The sequence below is a fragment of the Halyomorpha halys genome, unplaced genomic scaffold, assembly GCF_000696795.3.
Source record: "Halyomorpha halys isolate HHAL.00 unplaced genomic scaffold, Hhal_1.1 Scaffold172.1, whole genome shotgun sequence".
Taxonomy (NCBI): domain Eukaryota; kingdom Metazoa; phylum Arthropoda; class Insecta; order Hemiptera; family Pentatomidae; genus Halyomorpha; species Halyomorpha halys.
The window spans coordinates 1137138-1156376 of record NW_027113242.1 but is presented as its reverse complement, the minus strand read 5'-3'; the positions used below and the strand labels follow the sequence as shown (position 1 = coordinate 1156376).

The window sequence follows — 19239 nt, the reverse complement described above, 5'->3', positions numbered from 1 at the left end:
ATATAGTATATAATATATAATACAATACTCAAATAAATATAGAGGAGAATTAAAAAAATTCATAATAATAGCAGCAGTAGTAAATCTATTTTACATAAACACTTAGCTCAGCCTAGTAGACATAGCGATAACCCCACACTACGTTTCCACCACACCCTTATGTAAAAACTATGGATCTAACCAGGAGGGTGGCATAACCATAATTTGCTTCAAACCAAAAGTGAAGCCAAAAAGGCCACGCCCATGTAAGGAAGGTTTACCTCCACGTCTAACCCTGTCGATCATGGATCGTAACTCACCCCGAGCTATTCAACATAAAATAATCTTTCAAATCAGATTGGCAGGTTCTGAAATTAACACATACAAACAAACTCTTCGGGAAAATATAATAGTGTATATTACCTGTCGGACTTAAGTAATCCGAATTTTTCGGTTAATTTTTGGTTTTATATAAAGTCGGGGTCGGGGGTCTCATTTTCTGATGCCCCCCTTTCCTCGGACACCGGAAGGCCCCAAAGACGTTGTGACTGCAATGCCGCCCCAGCCTATGCACTATGCAAGCTAGGATCTGGCCTACCCCTACCATCACGTCACAGTCCAGGACACGCTGGCCAGCCTCTGAGAGAAAAAGACGTTTTTTCAGACACCAGGCGATCACATGGTTTTCACCATATTCGACCACAGCACAAACTGGACGAGAAAGTGGCTGGAAGACGTTACCGCGGTGGCGAAAACGTCATTCACTCAGATAAGCCAATAATATATATGAGACCCCAATGCTCTATTTCTATACTATTATAGATAGTAATTCTGAACTAACTCAGTAACCCGTTTGCCCCTCCAGGGAATTAACATTATAAATAAAACAGAAAATATACATGCATGTTGTTATCGCCAGAAAAGTCTCACAATTTTTAGCCCCCCTTTTTCCACACTAATAACATTTTAATTATAATCATAAAATTACACTCGGGATACCTGCAGTATAGCACGAGCAGGACCCGATGTAAACATTACCTTTATTTTTTTTTTAAATAAGCACTTCACAATTATGAAAGTTAACTATAAAATTATGTTTTTTTTTTTGTTTTTTTTTACATTAGATAAATAACAATAAGATTTTCCTCTATATACGGAATACGATTGTGGGAATGCCTCAGATATGAGGTATAACCGGGCTGAGATACCGAAACACAGGATGAAAGCTGTCCAAGCTGAAGATAGAACTGTCAATTTGAGCAGCCTATATCCTCACCATCTCCTGTATCAGTGCAGATAGTACAACCATCATGTGGAAATTGAACCTGTACATACCCTCATATCATAGGATACATCATCCCATAGGTTATAAAAAAAAATTATCCTATTTATCTATCCCTTAAAATATATGCCACAAGTGTCTCCTGTAATGGCTTTCTCCGCTCTTATAAATGAACAATTTCAAGAACTTGAAAAATAATTTATTTGGACGAATATATTTTCCTAATAAATATCTACCTGACATATGAAATGAATTGCAAGAGAAACGAATAATTTATAGGATTTCCCAATAAGTTATATTTTGACGATTATCTCTGTTTGGTATAAAAATGATTAAGTTGCAATTAATCCATTTTTTTACCTCTGGCATCCCCAATGTATGGCCTGGTAAATCATGTAGAATTTACTATGTAAAAATAAAACATAATAAATATTGGTTGATCTAGTTGGGATCGAACCCACAACATTTTGAACTTAGCACCTCGCTAAGAGCTCGATTTCTATGGGAAGTGTGGTATACTCGTGAACACTAATCCCTTCCCCAAATAATGGTCTGTCGAACACAATAATAATTTTTCCAATTGGTATTTTCTGAAATTAGCGTGTAGCATACAAACTTTATATAGTACAAGAACCCATGAGGAGAAAAAAAAGCAACGTTCATAAAAAATGTGCTGAAAAATCAGTAGTTAGAGAAACCATTTGAGAATGATTCCACGTTATTAACTGATATCTATTAGGACTCAAATTAAAGCTAGTTTAATGTACGATAAAGTAGTTTACGATGTTTATCTTCGTAGCAGTAGTAGTTTTCATGATATTTAACAAAATAAATTGCCAATATATTGATTTCTAGTTGTTCGGTCAACAATTTGGATTTATGACAAAATATATCATATTTAACGTACAGATGTCAACCAGCACTCAAAATAAGGGTAGTTTAACCTACTACAAACTAGTTTATGACACATCTTCGTAGGTGCAGTAGTGTTTATTATATTTGAAAAAACAAATTCACAAATGTTAATTTCTAGTTGTGCGGATAAAATGGTTGTTTTTTGAATCAAATATATCTCAGGGACCAAAAGATCTACATATGTTCTATAAAGTAGTTTATTACACATATCTTTGCAGAAGTCATAGTTTTTTTGATATTCGCATATGAATATAAATTCTGCTAATGAACTTTTGTCCGAACAAATATAAATCAATTTATTTTGGCATATATAATGAAAAATATGACTCCTGCAGATATCAGTGTCATAAACTACCTTATAAATGTTTAACTAGCTTTAATTTAAATTCTCGCAGCCATCTGTACGTCTTTTTGGTTTTTGAAATATAAATTTATCAAAATAAATAAATAAATTCACTAACTGCTGATTTTTCAGAGCATTTTCTATGAAATGTTGCTTTTTAAAAAGCTATATATCGGGAACTATTGAACGTAAATTGCTCTATTAGAGCTTATGCTTTAGCAAATTAAATCTACTTTAAAGATAGGTTTTTTATCTTGTTGGTAGTTTTAAAGATATAGAGCTCCGGAAGAAAAACTTATTTTTATTAACGTTTTGAAACAGCCACCATTTTTTATTTCTCATACCTATACTTGGCAGACTCATCAATTTAGACTAGCAATTAAATATATTTTTCATTAAAATAATAAAAAATTAGGATGAGATAACTTCCTTTTTTTCTCCCCGGCAGTTGTACTGATATATTAACTATATATATGTATATATATATATATATATTTTTTTTTTATAATATATACAATATATTATATAATCACCAAACCTTCTAGGGCCTTGAAGACGTAATAGTCAAAAAATTTGGTTCGATAGTTTTTGCGCTTAGTGGTTGCCATTGAAATACAGTCTATTTAGTGATTATCTGCATCAGTTCATCCAGTGTCTCGTACCACCCTTTCGAAATTTTTTTTTTCGAATCAAAAATTGTTTTTCGATCAAAAACCGTTCAACCAGTTTGAGAAACTGAGTTTTCCTTTTTAAACAATAATGAATAATTCAAAAGTATCAAAATATAATAAATGAAATATCAATATATTTCTTTCAAGGCGTTTATTTTTCACATAAATAAATTATTATTGGTCCGCAAAAATTTAACTGTTTTCGCCCAGGATCGAACTGGGGACCTTCTGCGTGTTAGGCAGATGTGATAACCACTACACCACGAAAACTGGGTTACTCAAGTTTCACTTCCATAGCATGATCAATAATATGAAAGAATTTTGTTTTAAAATTTTCACTAATTCGAGTGTGATAGTGTTTTTTAATAATTAAAAAAAAAAATCGGTGGGCCTTATTTCACATTTTACTTCTGGGCCGTAATTGGTACAACTAGTTTGTAATTTCTTTTTTTATGTATTATTTAATCATTACATGCTAACAAAAAATAAAGGAAGGAGACTTGAGAAATAGGAAAAAATGATAACTTATTAATTACAAAGACGACGTACATGTATGTGCTAAAAATATGTAAAATAAAATCTATAGAATGGATAAAATAAAATGGAAATTTATAGTAATTAATTAATTACGTCGAATAAATGGAAAAGTAAATTCTTGTTTCTAATTCAAAATTTGAACTGAATAATTTGCAGGATAATATCAATAGAAATGCGATGAAAACAACATGGTATGTATATTATAAAATAAAATAGTAAACAATATGGTAATGAATTATATAATCTATAACATAATAATTAAAATATAATATACAATTATATAACTTTAAAATAAAATATAAAATTTATATATTATTATATAATTTAAACATAACATAGCACGATATATTAGAAAATATATAAAGTTGTGTACTTGTAAATAAATACATATAAATGTATATATTTCAAGAAATTGTAACAGGTTAAAAAAACAAGGTATGTTTTCGCCCAGGATCGAACTGTGGACCTTCTGCGTGTTTGGCAGATGTGATAACCACTACACCACGAAAACTGGATAACTCAAGTACCACTTCCATAGCATGATTAATAGTTTGAAAAAATTTTCACTAATTCGAGTGTATAGATTCTGTTTTTTATTAGTTAAAAAAAAATCCCCGGGCCTTATTTGACATTTTAATTTTGGGTTGTCCATTAATTCTTAATCTTTTATCCTTACCAATCCCTGATAACCCTCCGAGGCGTCTGAAAAGAAGATGGCCATGGGACCTTCAAATTTAAATTAATGCTTGAAGTACTACCAACTAAAGAAAAAGGTATTATATTCCTAATGATGAGAGGAAACACCGAAACGTCTACAAATGGAAAGGAAATAAAGATAATTGAAAGGGAAAATAAATTTCAGAATGAAAATACTTAAAAGATTTTAATGATGAGAAGATAATGGACCATGGATAATATATATGAGGAGAAGATGGCTGGGGATGTGGCCAGAATATAACAAAAATAAGATAACACTTATTTAATAGTGCTCACGTTTCGGCCAGAATTTCTAGCCTTCATCAATGCTAAGGACAAAGAAAAAGATAAGAACCAATGAATACAAAAAAACAAAAAGAGAAAATATAAACAGAATGATTATAGTTAATTATTGTACAGAATAAAAATTAATAAAAATAAAGTAATGAAAGAAGTGGAAAATAAAATTAATTAATTAAATAATTAAATATGTAAGTAAAATAATAAAATTAAGGAAATTAAAATATAAAGTTACATAATGCAAAGAAACAAAGCAGTATGAATATAGAATGAAGAAACAGATATAAAGTTAAATTAGACAAAAAAAGTGATTAGAAAATATTACAATAATATTATGTGATGAACATAACTAATAACGTATTTCTGTCATGGAAATGAGAATTAGAGAGAGGGAAAGGCAACGGAAAAAAAAGGTTTTTGCTACGTTAATTTTTTAAGGTTTGTGCTGTAAGTGGTAATTTTTTATTTTATTTTTTTCAATTTTCTTTATTGAAATTTACAACTGTATATTATATAATACATCAGTAAATTTGACCTTAGTTAAAATGGAGTGTTACAAGTGTAGAGAAATCACCCATTGTTAGTACTCTAATGACATTTTAGATTAGAAGGTCTCGTCGCCATCTTCTTTTCAGGTGCCTCGGAGGATTGTCAGAAATGGAAGAGGATGCAAGGTTAGAAACTAGTGGGTTTGGGAGTTTATAATGGAAGGAATGATATCGAGTTAGATCGGTTACATAAGGAACATTTAGGTCTTTATGTATGATTTTATTTGTGACAAAGTAAGGAGCATTGAAGATTTTACGAAGGATTTTGGATTGTAAGGATTAGATACGACAGGAATCCGAAGGTTTAGTAGAGCCCCAAAACTTAACTCCATATGTCCAGATTGGCCTTATTACGGTCATGTAGTCTTTATAAATGAGTTGGAAGTTAAGATCGTTTGTCTAGTAAGTGCTGTAATAGTCGAAATCGACGTGCAGTTTCCTGTCTTTTCAGTCTGTTGTGAGGATTCCAGGTTAATCGTTTGTCCAGATATAGTCCAAGGTAGCGGATCTGTTCAATAGGGGTAAGAGTAACATTAGTAAATGAAACTGTAGGGCAATCGGTAAGTTTACGACGAAGGGGAAAGGTGATTTGATGGAATTTATGTTAATTCTCCAATTACGACACCATTCTTCGAGGGCTGTGATATAAGATTGGAGAGTTTGGGATACAATTAATGGGTTATTATTAACTGCGAGCACACATGTGTCATCGGCATACGTGGTGAGGATAGTGTTAGGATTGGTCCTTGAGGAACACCAGCGGACTGATAATAGAGGGAAGAAAAGAACCATTATGGTTTACTTGGAATAATCTATCAATGAGAAAGGAACGAATGATGAGAAAGTATTTAGGAAGTAGGAATTTACGAGGAGTTTATAAAGAAGTCCCGGGTGCCAGACTCGATCAAAAGAGTGATTTAAAAAGAGTTTTGAATATATCTTACAATTTGAGGTGAATCAACTGAGAAGTATCCTTTGAAAAGTCAATATATCCATCAATAGGAAATTAGTATATATCCTACTTATTAGTAGGATCTTTAATTCCTAATTTGTTATATGTAGAATTCAATTTAAAATTATTCAATAAATTGTAAGTACATTAACAGTGAGACATTTTATTCTAAGAGGAAACATGTTGCCAATTTAGTTTCGATTAAAGCCTGAAGGTGCGCTCATCTAGATGCTAATGCAATTTAAATAAAAGACAGCCTTTTCTAAAGAGTCAGCTAAGAGAGCCTGCTACAAAATTAACCTTATGTTAAATACTCATCCCAACCTGAGCGAAAAGGCTCATCATTTACATTTAATAATGTAAAGTAACAACGACACGTAAAGTTAAGTCCCTAAAAGATTAAAAGCCGCTGTAAAGGGGAATTTTAAACTTTTAATATTAATTTGACAATAATTAAATAATAATATTAAAAAATCAGAATCATAGTCAGTAATACAACAGCCGGGGTAAAAAAAAACTTCCACCCCCCATTTTAGATTACTTTAATGAAAACTATGTATAATTACTAGTCAAAATTGATGAGTAGGCCAACAATAGTTAAAGGGAATACAAAGTAGCAACTGTTTCAAACCGTTTAAAAAAATAATTTTTCGTACTAAGTTTTATCTTGTTAAAACTACCTACAACACTAGAAAACATAATTTAAAGTAGAGTAACTTTACTAAAATATCAGCCCTAACTGTTTACATTCGATAGTTCGCGAGATACAGTATTTTTAAAAGTAACATTTCATAAAAAATATACTGGAAAATCAGTAGTCCGTGAGTTTATAGCGAAAAATCGTTATCTCAGGAACGATGTGACATATTGATGTTTATTAGCACTTAAATCAAAGCCAGTTTAATGTGTTATTAAGTAGTTTATGACGTTTACCTTCAAAGGAGATGTATTTTTTATGATATTTGTTAAAATGTCTACTAGAAATATTAATAATAAGATAAATGCCATAAACTTTATAGTATATTAAACTTGCTTTAATTTAAGTGATAATAGAAATATACATGTCTCATGGTTTCAGAGTATAAGTTCACTAACAACTGATTTTTTAGTGAATGTTTTGCTTTTACTGTATAAATCGAACTTATATCTATTAGCACTCAGATTAAAACTATTTTAATTTGCTATGAAGTAAGTTATTATGTATATCTTCCTAGGAGTAGTAGTTTTTATAATATTTGCTGAAATAAAATGATTCCAATTTGTTTGAACAAAATATTTTTTTGCAAAATTCATATTCATATTGAAATGTCATAAAAACTACTTTATAGAACATATGTAGATCTTCTGGTCCCTGAGATATATTTTATTCAAAAAACAACAATTTTATCCGTACAACTAGAAATTAAGATTTGTGAATTTTTTTTTTCGAATATAATAAACACTACTGCACCTACGAAGATGTGTCATAAACTAGTTTGTAGTAGGTTAAACTACCTTTATTTTGTGCGCTGGCTGACATCTGTACGTTAAATGGTTTCTATGATATATTTTGTCATAAATCCAAATTGTTGACCGAACAACTAGAAATCAATATATTGGGAATTTATTTTGTTAAATATCATGAAAACTACTACTGCTACGAAGATGAACATCATAAACTACTTTATCGTACATTAACCTAGCTTTAATTTGAGTCCTAATAGACCTCTCTAAGGTTCCTGAGATATGTTTTCCAAACCCTCCAAGCCACTTGAATATCTATCTTCCTACCGTCCTATTTCGCTCCTGCCCATTATGGGCAAAATTCTAGAAAAACTCTCTATCTCGCCTCTATCCAATCCTTGACTCATATCATGTTATTTCTGACCACCAGTTTGGATTTAGAACATCTTGTTCTACCATACAACAGTGTCTATGTACGTGTATGTACTACACGGGAGTCTTCCTCGATGTTGAACAAGCTTTTGATCGAGTCTGGCATCCAGGTCTGCTTTATAAACTTCGTCAATTCCTACCCCCAACATATTTCCTTATAATCCGCTCCTACCTCACTGATAGAACCTTTAAAGTAAATCATAGCCTAGCCTACTCATCTCTCTTTTCGGAGTCCGCCGGTATTCCTCAGGGTAGTACCTTAGGTCCCATTCTTTATACGGTTTATACAGCTGACATCCGAACCCACCACAGTCCTAACAACATACGCTGATGATAGATGTATACTGTCTGTAAACAACGACCCAACTAATGCATCACAAACACTGCAGGCACACATAACATCCATTGAAGAATGGTGTCAGTTACCCTTACTTTGTATTGGCTCTGCAGACTGAAGATCTTCGGTCCTTAGTTTTAGTCCTCTTAAAGACATAAATGCTTCTGGGAGTTCAGATAGCCCTGATGAGGGATTCGAACCTCACGTTGCTGCGATCCATGGAGTTGTATCTATGGGACAGCGGTAGACTTCCCAGAGCGCCATAACCTGTCACTTTAGAGACAATTCGGCAGTGTCCTTCCAATCGGATTACCCAGGTTCAAGAATAGTGTTTTGACCTAAAAGTCGCCACCTGTTTTATAGGGAAGTAACGCTCGGGTCAAATTAAGGGTAATCCATTTCAGAAGGGGGTTAATCAAAGATAAAAAAAAGATTGATAGAAATTAATTAAATTAATAAATTGAAATGAGTAGTAGAGAGGGAGGTTAGACAAAAGATCATACATAATAATGCTAGTTAAGTTAAAATAAAGTTAGATTGTGGGAACTTTTGTTGAGATGACACGGTTAATGAGATGGGTCACCACTTCGTATTTAGTAGATGAAATAAATGCTTTACTTGTGAGCCCCATATGGGATGGGTCTGTGGTGCTGAAATACCGACCTTCAGGATGTGTGCCCCCCCCCCCCCCAGTGTCACTCTCTGCTCCCTGTGTTCCTTAGCTGGACATCTTGTATCTTCGCCGGCTGATGACTCAGCCAGGATAGGCCAGAGGTATCCAGAGAGTCTTCAGGCTCCAACTTGTTTGGGATTAGACCCATGATGTGGCAGTTGCTCTGTTTTGTACCACAAATGGCACTAGTAATTGTAGATTATTGGGTCCTTTCCCAATTAAAGTGACCCCGCCTCTTCTTATTTTCCTCAAAACCTAAAATGACAGCCATTTGAACTGAAAAGATAGTAACGATTCGGCCTAGAGCCACAGATTGTGATTGCTCTGGGTCAGCAAGAGCTCTAGAATCTATATTCCTTTCCCTGATGTAGATCGTCCATGGACCGCACCTCCGAGCGGCCATTTGACATCCCGTAGGGCCAGAACGAGATTCCTGATTAAGGTCACCAGTCCTACAACCGGTCGGCGTGAGCGCCATCAGTAGGCTGACGGGACTCAAACCCGAAGGTAGAGGGTGAATTTTCCGGCACGAGCGGTCACCAATCCAAACTACTGACCACGTAAAAAAAAAAACATTGCTTACCTTTCATTCTCTATAGCAATCGTCCTAGTCTACACGGCTTTCCTGGTGTGTGTTTTAATGAAAATAAAATATAAGTTGGTTGCTAAAATCTTTTTGGATATTTTTAATCGATATGAATAAAAACGACGTAAGTGAATATTAGGGTTTGTATTTTCCCAGTGATGATGAACATCCTTGAAATGCACAGTTGCTCAGCTGCCACAGACCCAGGATATATTATTTATTATTTAATCAATTACAGAGGCAGGCAGGCTAAAGTCTAATAAGTCAAGCCAATACCTGTGCCATTGGCAGCCCTAATTAATACTCAAAATGGCCTCTGATCCATCTTCGAGGATCGATGCTATATTATAAGTAAATTCTGATATATCATGCCATAGAAATTTTTATCTGACCAACTAAGAACTTAAAATTGCACAGGTAATGAAAAAAGTTTCTTACATTGCCATATTCACGAATGTAAAGAGAATTTATTTAATTACAGAACTGATTTCGATTTAACGTTAGTTATTTTAAATTTAGGACTTAAATATAAAATAAACAATTTTATATAAATTAAATATAATGGATAAATAATTAAATTCAAATATTTTTAATTACCTACTTATAGGTGATTTTTTGTCAACAAATAGATTGCTGTGATAAATTTTTAACAAAGAAGGTGACTGTGATAAATGATTTTAATCTTTAATTTAATGTGGGGGCTCTTGGGCTATCAAATAAATATTAAAGTATATCGTAATGATTATTCACTTACAAACCTTATAATTTCAATACAATAACCATTCTAGAAAAAAGTTGTCTTTTCTTTAAATTATTTTCAAAAAAATCTGCCTTTAACAGGTTAGGTTATTAACTCTTAAATTCTTCAAAAACTTCAGGTGAGTTCTTGGGTTTTTGGCTATTATTTGAGTTGTCCTAGGTTCGGAACTGGAAATACCAATTGTGTAGAAAATATAAGAAAAATGCAAGAGAAGGAACAAACGTCCTTCTAGCACTGTTACTGCCAGACTACTCACTTATTGGAATAGGCAACACAACAAAGTTGATCATCAAGAATCAAAATTTACCGATTTGCTAATGTTGATGTTTCTCCTTCTTTTATTAAAAAAAGTTCTTGTTCTTCGATTAAATTTCAAATGCTAAAAATAAAAACAAGTTTACTTTAGATGTATTATAATAAATTTACAATCAAATTAATAAAAATAATTTGAATTTGAGGTCTTGAAGAAATGGATAGAATTGCCAGGGTTTTCCGAATAAAAGGTACCAACAATTGAGAGGCGGCGTTTACCTCAGGAGGGTCACACGGCCCCAAGTTAGATTCACGGCAGATATTACAGAACAAAAAAAGTATCGTCCACAGATAAACTTAAAATCACAAAGTGTACGTGAAAATGTTGGAAACGGTACTTCAATGGAAATCAACTATTTTCTGGGAAAACACGACCTTGTATAAACATATGTTTTCACATTAAAATTACGAACCCTGTTGTTTCGAATGAACTCGATGGAATAAAAGTCAAATGAAACAATCAAAATCCCCCGACACAGGATGTTCTTCTCGGGGCTGGATGAACCAAAATCAAGATGGCAGCTAGGTATCTATGCTGTAGGCAAATATTGCATCATTACAACTGGAATGGCTTGTGTCAGAATACAGAAAGGAATTTGAAAATGTTTCGGGCAACCAAGACAAAGGAAGGGAAATCTTGCTACCATCACATTAAAACTGGTAAGGAAGTAACGTAATATTAAGTTCTGAAAGTTTATCACAACACTGACGAGTGTTTAAAAATTTAAGAATGATATTATTTGTTTAGTCTCACCATGAAGATAACCTCCTTGCAATCATTTTAGAGGGACTGAGTTAAATATATTCATTTTGACTAGTCAATAAAATTTCTGTTTCTTACACTGTCATAACCTCCAAATTTATTTTTTTTAAAATGATGTTTTCACACAATTCTTTTAAACTCATAAAAAAGTTTGTACACTGAATTAGCCTCCACGTGTATGAAGTTGTCATGGCAACAATCATGGGTTCAAATCTAAGCAAATTTTAATTATGTTGTTATTTCTCCATTTCTCTGAGCAGTAGTGTGATGAAACAAAAAGAATTAACTTTTTGTTTATTGTTAGTATGATCAAAACTACTAACGTACTCTTTAGACCGGTTTATGTGGCACTACAACAACCAAGTCAAAGTAAAGCCCATTTTTAAAAGTTTCTAGTGTTTTATATAGTAAAATAATTTGTCAAATAATACGTTTTTACGTGAAAATAAAATGTTTTCAGAAGCTTGTAACTCTTTTTAGTTTTATTGGATTTTTTTTTGTACTCAATGGTCTAATAAGTAATCCCAATCCAGAAACTAAAATCTGAAATTGCCATGGATACGATAATTATATATCAATGGTTAATTCATCAATAAGGTTGTTAGTTTCAACTATAGCTAATTTTTGCTCAACTCTGTAGATTGGATCCCAATCAATAGAATTAGTCAAAAAAAAAATATATAAATTTTTTTTTGACAAATATACAACTATTAAGCGGCGGTATTTTTAATTACAGAACCGATTTCGACGAAACGTTAGGAATAAAAAATTTAAATATACCATGTGAATTGTTTTGGGAACCGAAAGGCTGAATTGCAGGGGGCTCCCATAATGCAGGTGCTGCTAGCGTCCCATGTGGCCAACAGCCAAAGTTTACCTCCTACAGCGCTCGCTTTGGGAAGAAGAAGAAACGGGGCATAAGTGAGCCATTTTATTTTGCCACCAGCAGTTCCTTTTTCAAGGAAGAATAGAGTACGCCCACCTAATTCAAAATAGTTCCCATCATACATCATAATCATCAATCACATCATTAAATAAATTGACCAATTATTCTAAATTAATTAACACAATCTAGCAATAAATGTTTTGTTTCTGCCACTCGCTACACCACCTGTAACTTTTCAATAGATTTTCTTTTCATTTAATCATGTTCCATTTTTTCATCACCACCAATTATATGCAGTCCACTACAATCCAAACAGCCAACCACAAGTGAATTTGCGACTGGCCTTCAGTTGAAGGCGTACTTCATATAAAATATAGGATTTAATATATATTAAAAGTAATGGATAAATATTTAAATTTGAAGAATATAGTTGACCCTATGAAGTAGATTGTCCGAGGAGCGGTCAATAAAAGTACCAAAATAGTAGAAAAATCTATTTATTTTTAACCAACGTTTCGCCTCATTTGGGCTTCGTCACGGCGGTGTTGATCGAAACCAACACTAACCCCTAACTGACCAAGCCCTAGAAAGTGGGACAAAACGTTGGTAAACAATAAACAGTTTTTTTCTACTATTTTGGTATTTTTATTAACAACCACCCAGACTATCTTCCCACAAGATACATATTTAAATTAAATTAAATAATTCTAAATTACCTTCTAATAGGTAATTTGTGGCTTCTTTCACATATGAACATCATATCGAACCTTTAATTGCGATATCAAGAAAAATGGATGACTAAAGATATGAGGCCAGATATACTAATAATGAGCTATGGAAATTCAATTTCCGTCTCTGAAAACCTTCAGTTTGTTTTTATTGGTTACTGTTAGACTAAATCACAAATATACTAGTAAGATACCTCGATACAGCCGATAAAAGTTACAGTAATCATTCGAAACCAAGACTTATTCAAGATAAGGTTAGATTCAATCATGAAGGCCCATATACCATGAGTTTGCCTGTAGGAGAAGAAGCTCTCTTACCCCCTCCCCCCACAGTAGCTCGAGATATCGAACATAATGAATCATAAGAAATTTATCCAACCTAAGAAGAAGTCCAACCCATTGAGTTGAAGTCGGCGGGAGAACGTTTGCCACCACGAAATCACTTGGACAAACCCAAAACCAAAAAAATTCCGAAATAAATGATCATTGATTAAAATTAAAATGTAGCAAGTAGCTTATGAGGCATAAAAACTTTTTTTGTTGTTTTTAAAGTAATAATACTTAAAAAAAAAAAAAGAAAAATAACATCAAAAAGAAAATATGTTGCGAACAGCAGACTGTTTGATAATTGTATTAAATAGATAAATTGGTTTAAAAGTTTACTTATTCCAGAATACTGACTTAGTTTCAAAATAAATATAATAACTGTATCATATTTTTTTTTTCATTTTGAAATAAGATTACTACTTAAAACAGTTTTAGTATTATTTATTTATTTTTAACGTGCTTCCTCTCCTTCCTATTTTTCAGGTACAAGAAATGGAACAAATGGAATTGGGACTGTTTGTAAGAACTGAAATACTTTATCTAAATAACTAAGGCTGATTCTTTAAAATAACTAACGAAACATTCCTGCTTACAGTATGTAGCCTTGCGCCCGTGTCTAAATGTCCTGAGAAGGACCATACGTGTTGCTATAGCTGCTCGCATAAGCTAGAACCAGACAAATCGGTAGTAACACATAAATTCTGTGCATATAAATGGATCCTCTACATCTTACTGTTAGCCATCTGCATCGGTTTTGTGGAGTTCTATCTGATAGAATAAAATATTGAATTGAAAATCGTTTTCAAGTAAGAAATAATATGTAAACTGCTTAATAAAACCTTGCTCAGAATATTTCACTTCATTGTTTGTTCATTACGATATTCTTAACACAAAGCACATGACACTTGGGAAGATCTTTTGATTTATAAGTTTATTTTCGCCAACTATGTCATAGCCAAAAGAAGAGTAAAGAGTTAAGGCTGTCAGATTGTATTATACAATGCAACCGACTTTCGATTTTGATAGCTCAAATTATTCCAGACGATTCGGAACGATTTTTTAAAATTTATTTATAGATATTACAATCTGCCACACAGTTGTGGGCAATAGGTAATAGTGATGAATGATCTCATACATACTATAATAAAATAAAATAAATAAATGAATGAAAAAAAAAACTCTCTTAAAACATATACAAACATAATAATAAACAAAATGAACATAATGCTCGACCTGAGGATTCCTGAGCCCACTCTCCCACGTGTGAGGGGTAGAGCAGAGCTCAAAAGATCCCAGCGCATCCCTCTTGCCGAATCACTGTCGGAATGATTTGAGCGTAAAATACTAACATATAATAAATGTAATAGTTTAGTCACTCCATTGGATGTATATTTCGATCTTCAGCCCGAAAGCCTCGCGCAATGTTTAAATTTGATTATTCAAATTACTTCGGAATATACCGTGAGAGATCTAAAAGTACTTGAGCTAAAAATGCTTAGAAAATAATAATATTTTATGTATTCTGGACATTTTCACATTCAGGAACATTACAACTTTTAAGTTTATTTTCTTAAGAGAAAGAACCTGTAAAGGTGCCTCTACATGTTTACCCAATAATGAAGAATTCTCGCTTGCGCAAGCGTGTGGCTGGGTTGTTTGGATTTTGTGGTACAAGTTGGCCTGAATTTGTGGCCAACCCGTGCAGTGTCGTTTTTTAGGCACAAATCAAAGAGCGCTTTTCCTGCATCTAAATAAATCTGAATTTAAAAAGAAAGAAAATCTCGCTGACTCCAATTCATTTTATTAAGCTACTCGACAATGCGTGTTCTAAGGTAAGGGGAGGTGGTTAGGAGGTGAATATATAGGATGAGCCGTACGGGTGCCTCCTTAAGTCCTCTAAGGTTAGTAACTTCGTCCTACCGGGTGCTATTCCTGTAGATAGGAAGGGGTATATAGGTCTAGACTGAGTGTCAGCCACCGGGCGTTACAAAAGGATAAAAGGTATAGGAAGGAGGAGAGATCCAGAGATGCAGAGAAAGAAAAGATAATATACTACTCCAAAATTATAATATTAGATGTACTGATCCATTATGTACAGTGCTGCTTTCTGCCTCCAATGGAGTTGATTCTAGTTAGGCGGCAATTGCACTGAGGCCATACAGTTTTGGCCTAGTCCAGGCTCTGGGCTATTAAGCGCCGAGAGGTATTATGTGTAAGACGACAGCCTTCAGGGAATCAGCAAATTCTATTGTGATCTTTATTTATTCAAATGATACACTTATGAATATTACAATTATATAGTTGTTACATTTGTGAAATTAAAGTATATACAATTCCTTGTACAAGGAATAAAAGGGTATATACAATTATTAAGGTAAATAATTGTACAGAATAAAAATAGATAAAAATAAAGTAATTAAAGAAGAGGGAAATATAATGTATATATAGGTAATTAAATAGGTAAGTAAAATTAAACAATTAATAAGATAAAAGTAAAATGTTATATAATGCAAATAAACAAAGAAATATGAATATTTTAATTTAAAAATTAAAGTTATGGAAAATCAAATAGAAAGAAAATATATCTAACTAATGAAATATGTATTTAAAATACTAGAATAAATAAAAAAAATAAAAAGCTAAGTAAGACTAAGCAATTAGAAAATATGACATTAATAATATATATGGTGAACAAGACTAATAACGAGGGTAAGGAAAAACAAGTAAAGAATAAAGAAGGAGAAGGAGGTAACAGAAAGATAAGAAAAAGAGAATGAAACATAAAACACACCTGCTTGGAAGATGTCGGTAATCCAAGCGAGTTGACCAGCACGGGCGGTAAGATTCTGAGTTAAAAAGTACGTTAGAAGAGATGACTAAATTACCAGAGGATCAAGAACATGTTAATCTGGACTTACTCTGCACAAATTTACGGATATACCAAAAAATTACTAAGACTGATCAGGAGCGCCCCCCCTACGTCAGTAACAAGAACTTACACAAAGAATAACAAACTTCTTACGTACAAACAACCATTAAGTCACTATATAAACGATTTCGCGTCACACTTCTAATAAACAATAACTCTCTAATTCAAGGACTATCAACACGAGACTTACCAGTTATGAGACGTTTCCAAGGAGCTGGAATAGGGACCTCTTAAATTGATTTTTTTTTTTTAAATAATTTATTTATTGATATTTACAACTGTATACACATATATACAACAAGTAAATTTGCTGTAGGTGACATAGTAACATGATAAAAACATGTGGAGAATCTACCCCCTATAGATCCTTCTAGAGAAGAAGATCTCGAGGCCATCTTCTTTTCAGACGCCTAGGAGGATTATTAGGTAATGAAGGAGAAGCCAGGATAGAAACAAGTGGATTTGGGTGGTTGAGAAGTTTATCATGGAAGGGACGGTATCTGGTTCTGGCCAAATCGGCAACATATGGAATATTGAGGTCCTGATGGATGACTTGATTTGTGACAAAGTAAGGAGCATTAAGGATTTTACGAAGGATTTTGGACTGTAAGGATTGGATTCTGGAGGAATTTGATGGTTTAGTGGAGCCCCAAAGCTCAACTCCGTATGTCCAGATAGGCCTTATAATAGTCATGTAGATCAGTGTTTTGTAATGGATTGGCAATTTAGACCGTTTGTCTAGTAAATGTTGCAATAGTCAAATTGATTTTTAAATTTCAATTATAAAATTGATCATTCATTGGATGACCTCAACCTTCATCATATTGTTGTTTTTTGTCTACAAAACATCTCATTCGCTGGTAGTAATATATTATGTATAGTTGCAAATAAAATGAATAAAGTAAAAAAGAAAAAGTTTTGTTTTCATCCAAGATGAGCTACATGAAATACAACTAAATTTTAGCAAAAATAAAATAAAAAACCTCTCTATAAAAATGGATATGGAATGGTTGTTGTTTGTTAGGACTTTTGGTCGTAAAACCCATAGTCAGAAACGACAATTTCATATTTTATTTTCCTAGATATTCCTTATATATCTTATATTTATTATTATTATTACTATTACTTTCTGGTTTTAAACCCAAGATTCTGAACTCTTTAAATTTAAGATTCAGGGCTACTAATCCACCTGTCCCCATACCCTAATCCTAACTTTACCCCGTAGTGTAGAAAAGCATTCTTGGAAAATATGGCTGATTGTAAGAGTACTTTTACAATTTTGTCACTTTGCCCGTGTCTCCTTCTTGGTCAGATTTTAATAAATCAGATTTATATGTCCTATTAAATTATATATTGTAAATATTATTAAAATTTAATGGTCCAGCTAAATTTTACCTAGTCAATAATACATATATTTTTAAACTTATATAATATAGATTCAAATATCTGGAATAGTCAGGTATAACTCCAATTTGCAACAAAAAATTTCATTTATACAGTTTATAGCACAATAACTACAGAGCTTAAATTTTATTGACCTATCATTGGGAGTACAGTGGCATGGTGGTAAGGCACGATGTTACTAACTCCAAGGACTCGGGTTCGAATTTGGCTGGGTAGATAATTGTTTTTAATACACTGTAGCCGTGAGTTAACCCTGTGGGTTCTGGAACCCTCCTGGTGTCCACCCAGCCTCGTAAGTTGGGTACCCTTAATTGGGTAATCTTGGACCAAGCGCGCTTCCAAAATATACATTTCAGGGCACAAATTTCAAAATAATACAGCCGTTAGAAATTCATATATATATTTTTTATTTAATGATTAATATCACCTGTTTATGTAAGGGGTATTAAAGAATAAATTTCGTTTCAACAAAAAAGAGGTATCTGTATTTAACTATAAGAAGAGAAAAATATAAATATCATTTCCAGAGAAATTCTTTAAAAAATAATCTATCACTGAAAATATCGTGGAAAATGATTATAGCAATCAGATAGCCCAAATAATTCGGAACTTATAAATTATTTAAATAAAAATAACAATTGTTCATAATAAACCAAAACCTTCTCTGATGGGTGCTAAATGATTATATCACACCCAATCCGGGCGTGTACTAATGTCATAAAATCTTAGGGATCTACAGAGAAGTGGAAATCTTTTAATATTAATAACCATTTTAAATTGGTAAACTGACTGCCACAGCTCACAACAATTCATGTGATTTGTTTCGACGGCTCCTCCCAGATATAAAAACTTTAATGAGGTTTAGATAGTTGACCGTAGATTACTGATTGGAGATGATTGGGAGGTGCAGTCAGCAAAGAAAAACATAAATAAACAAAAAAATATTTATGTATGCCGACGAACAAAAGAGATAACAACCATCATTTAGAGAAACATACAATTGAAAAGAAATAGTATACAAGAAATACTACTTTTTATGTTTCTCTAAATGATGGTGTTATCTCTTTTGTTCTTTAGCCCTGATGAAGACCTGAAACTCAGGTCAAAACGTCGGCATAAATAAATATTTTTTTAAAGGAAAAAAAATAAAAATAAAAAATCCTTTTTATATTGATATTTAAAGTAAATATTATATTATTCTTGTATTAAAGATTATTCCTTGAGGATGGCCAAATTGGCCGAAACGGTGGACTGTTGATATAATAAATATAGGATACCATTTGATTTATTTGATAATTAAAGATTATATTATTCTTTGATGGGAGATTAAAATTTTTAAAAATGAATAAATCCGTGCCGTTACAGTACTTTTTAAGGGTGTACTGTGCAGTACTTTGTAAGGGTGTACTGTGCAGTACTTTGTAAGGGTGTACTGT

General features: G+C 32.7%; 3 long non-coding RNA genes and 2 other non-coding genes across 7 annotated transcripts in view; 1 reads left to right on the top strand and 4 right to left on the bottom strand.

The window, feature by feature from the left end:
- Positions 1-19239, bottom strand: part of LOC136796614 (uncharacterized) — a 557216-nt gene that overhangs the window by 71992 nt on the left and 465985 nt on the right. The window lies entirely within an intron of this gene.
- TRNAV-AAC (transfer RNA valine (anticodon AAC)) lies at positions 3388-3460 on the bottom strand. Its single transcript has one exon. It is a non-coding gene; the product is annotated as a tRNA-Val (tRNA).
- Positions 4166-4238, bottom strand: TRNAV-AAC (transfer RNA valine (anticodon AAC)). Its single transcript has one exon. It is a non-coding gene; the product is annotated as a tRNA-Val (tRNA).
- On the bottom strand, positions 8535-11691 carry LOC106679024 (uncharacterized). 2 transcript variants are annotated; one of them, XR_010844362.1, is made up of 4 exons: positions 11521-11691; positions 10711-10833; positions 10453-10621; positions 8535-8787 (listed from the first exon to the last, which is right to left on the bottom strand). It is a non-coding gene; the product is annotated as an uncharacterized lncRNA (long non-coding RNA). The 2 variants fall into 2 exon arrangements; XR_010844361.1 differs by having other exon boundaries at positions 8535-8773.
- Positions 11110-14322, top strand: LOC106679022 (uncharacterized). 2 transcript variants are annotated; one of them, XR_010844360.1, is made up of 3 exons: positions 11141-11426; positions 13954-13989; positions 14066-14322. It is a non-coding gene; the product is annotated as an uncharacterized lncRNA (long non-coding RNA). The 2 variants fall into 2 exon arrangements; XR_010844359.1 differs by having other exon boundaries at positions 11110-11426; positions 13954-14322.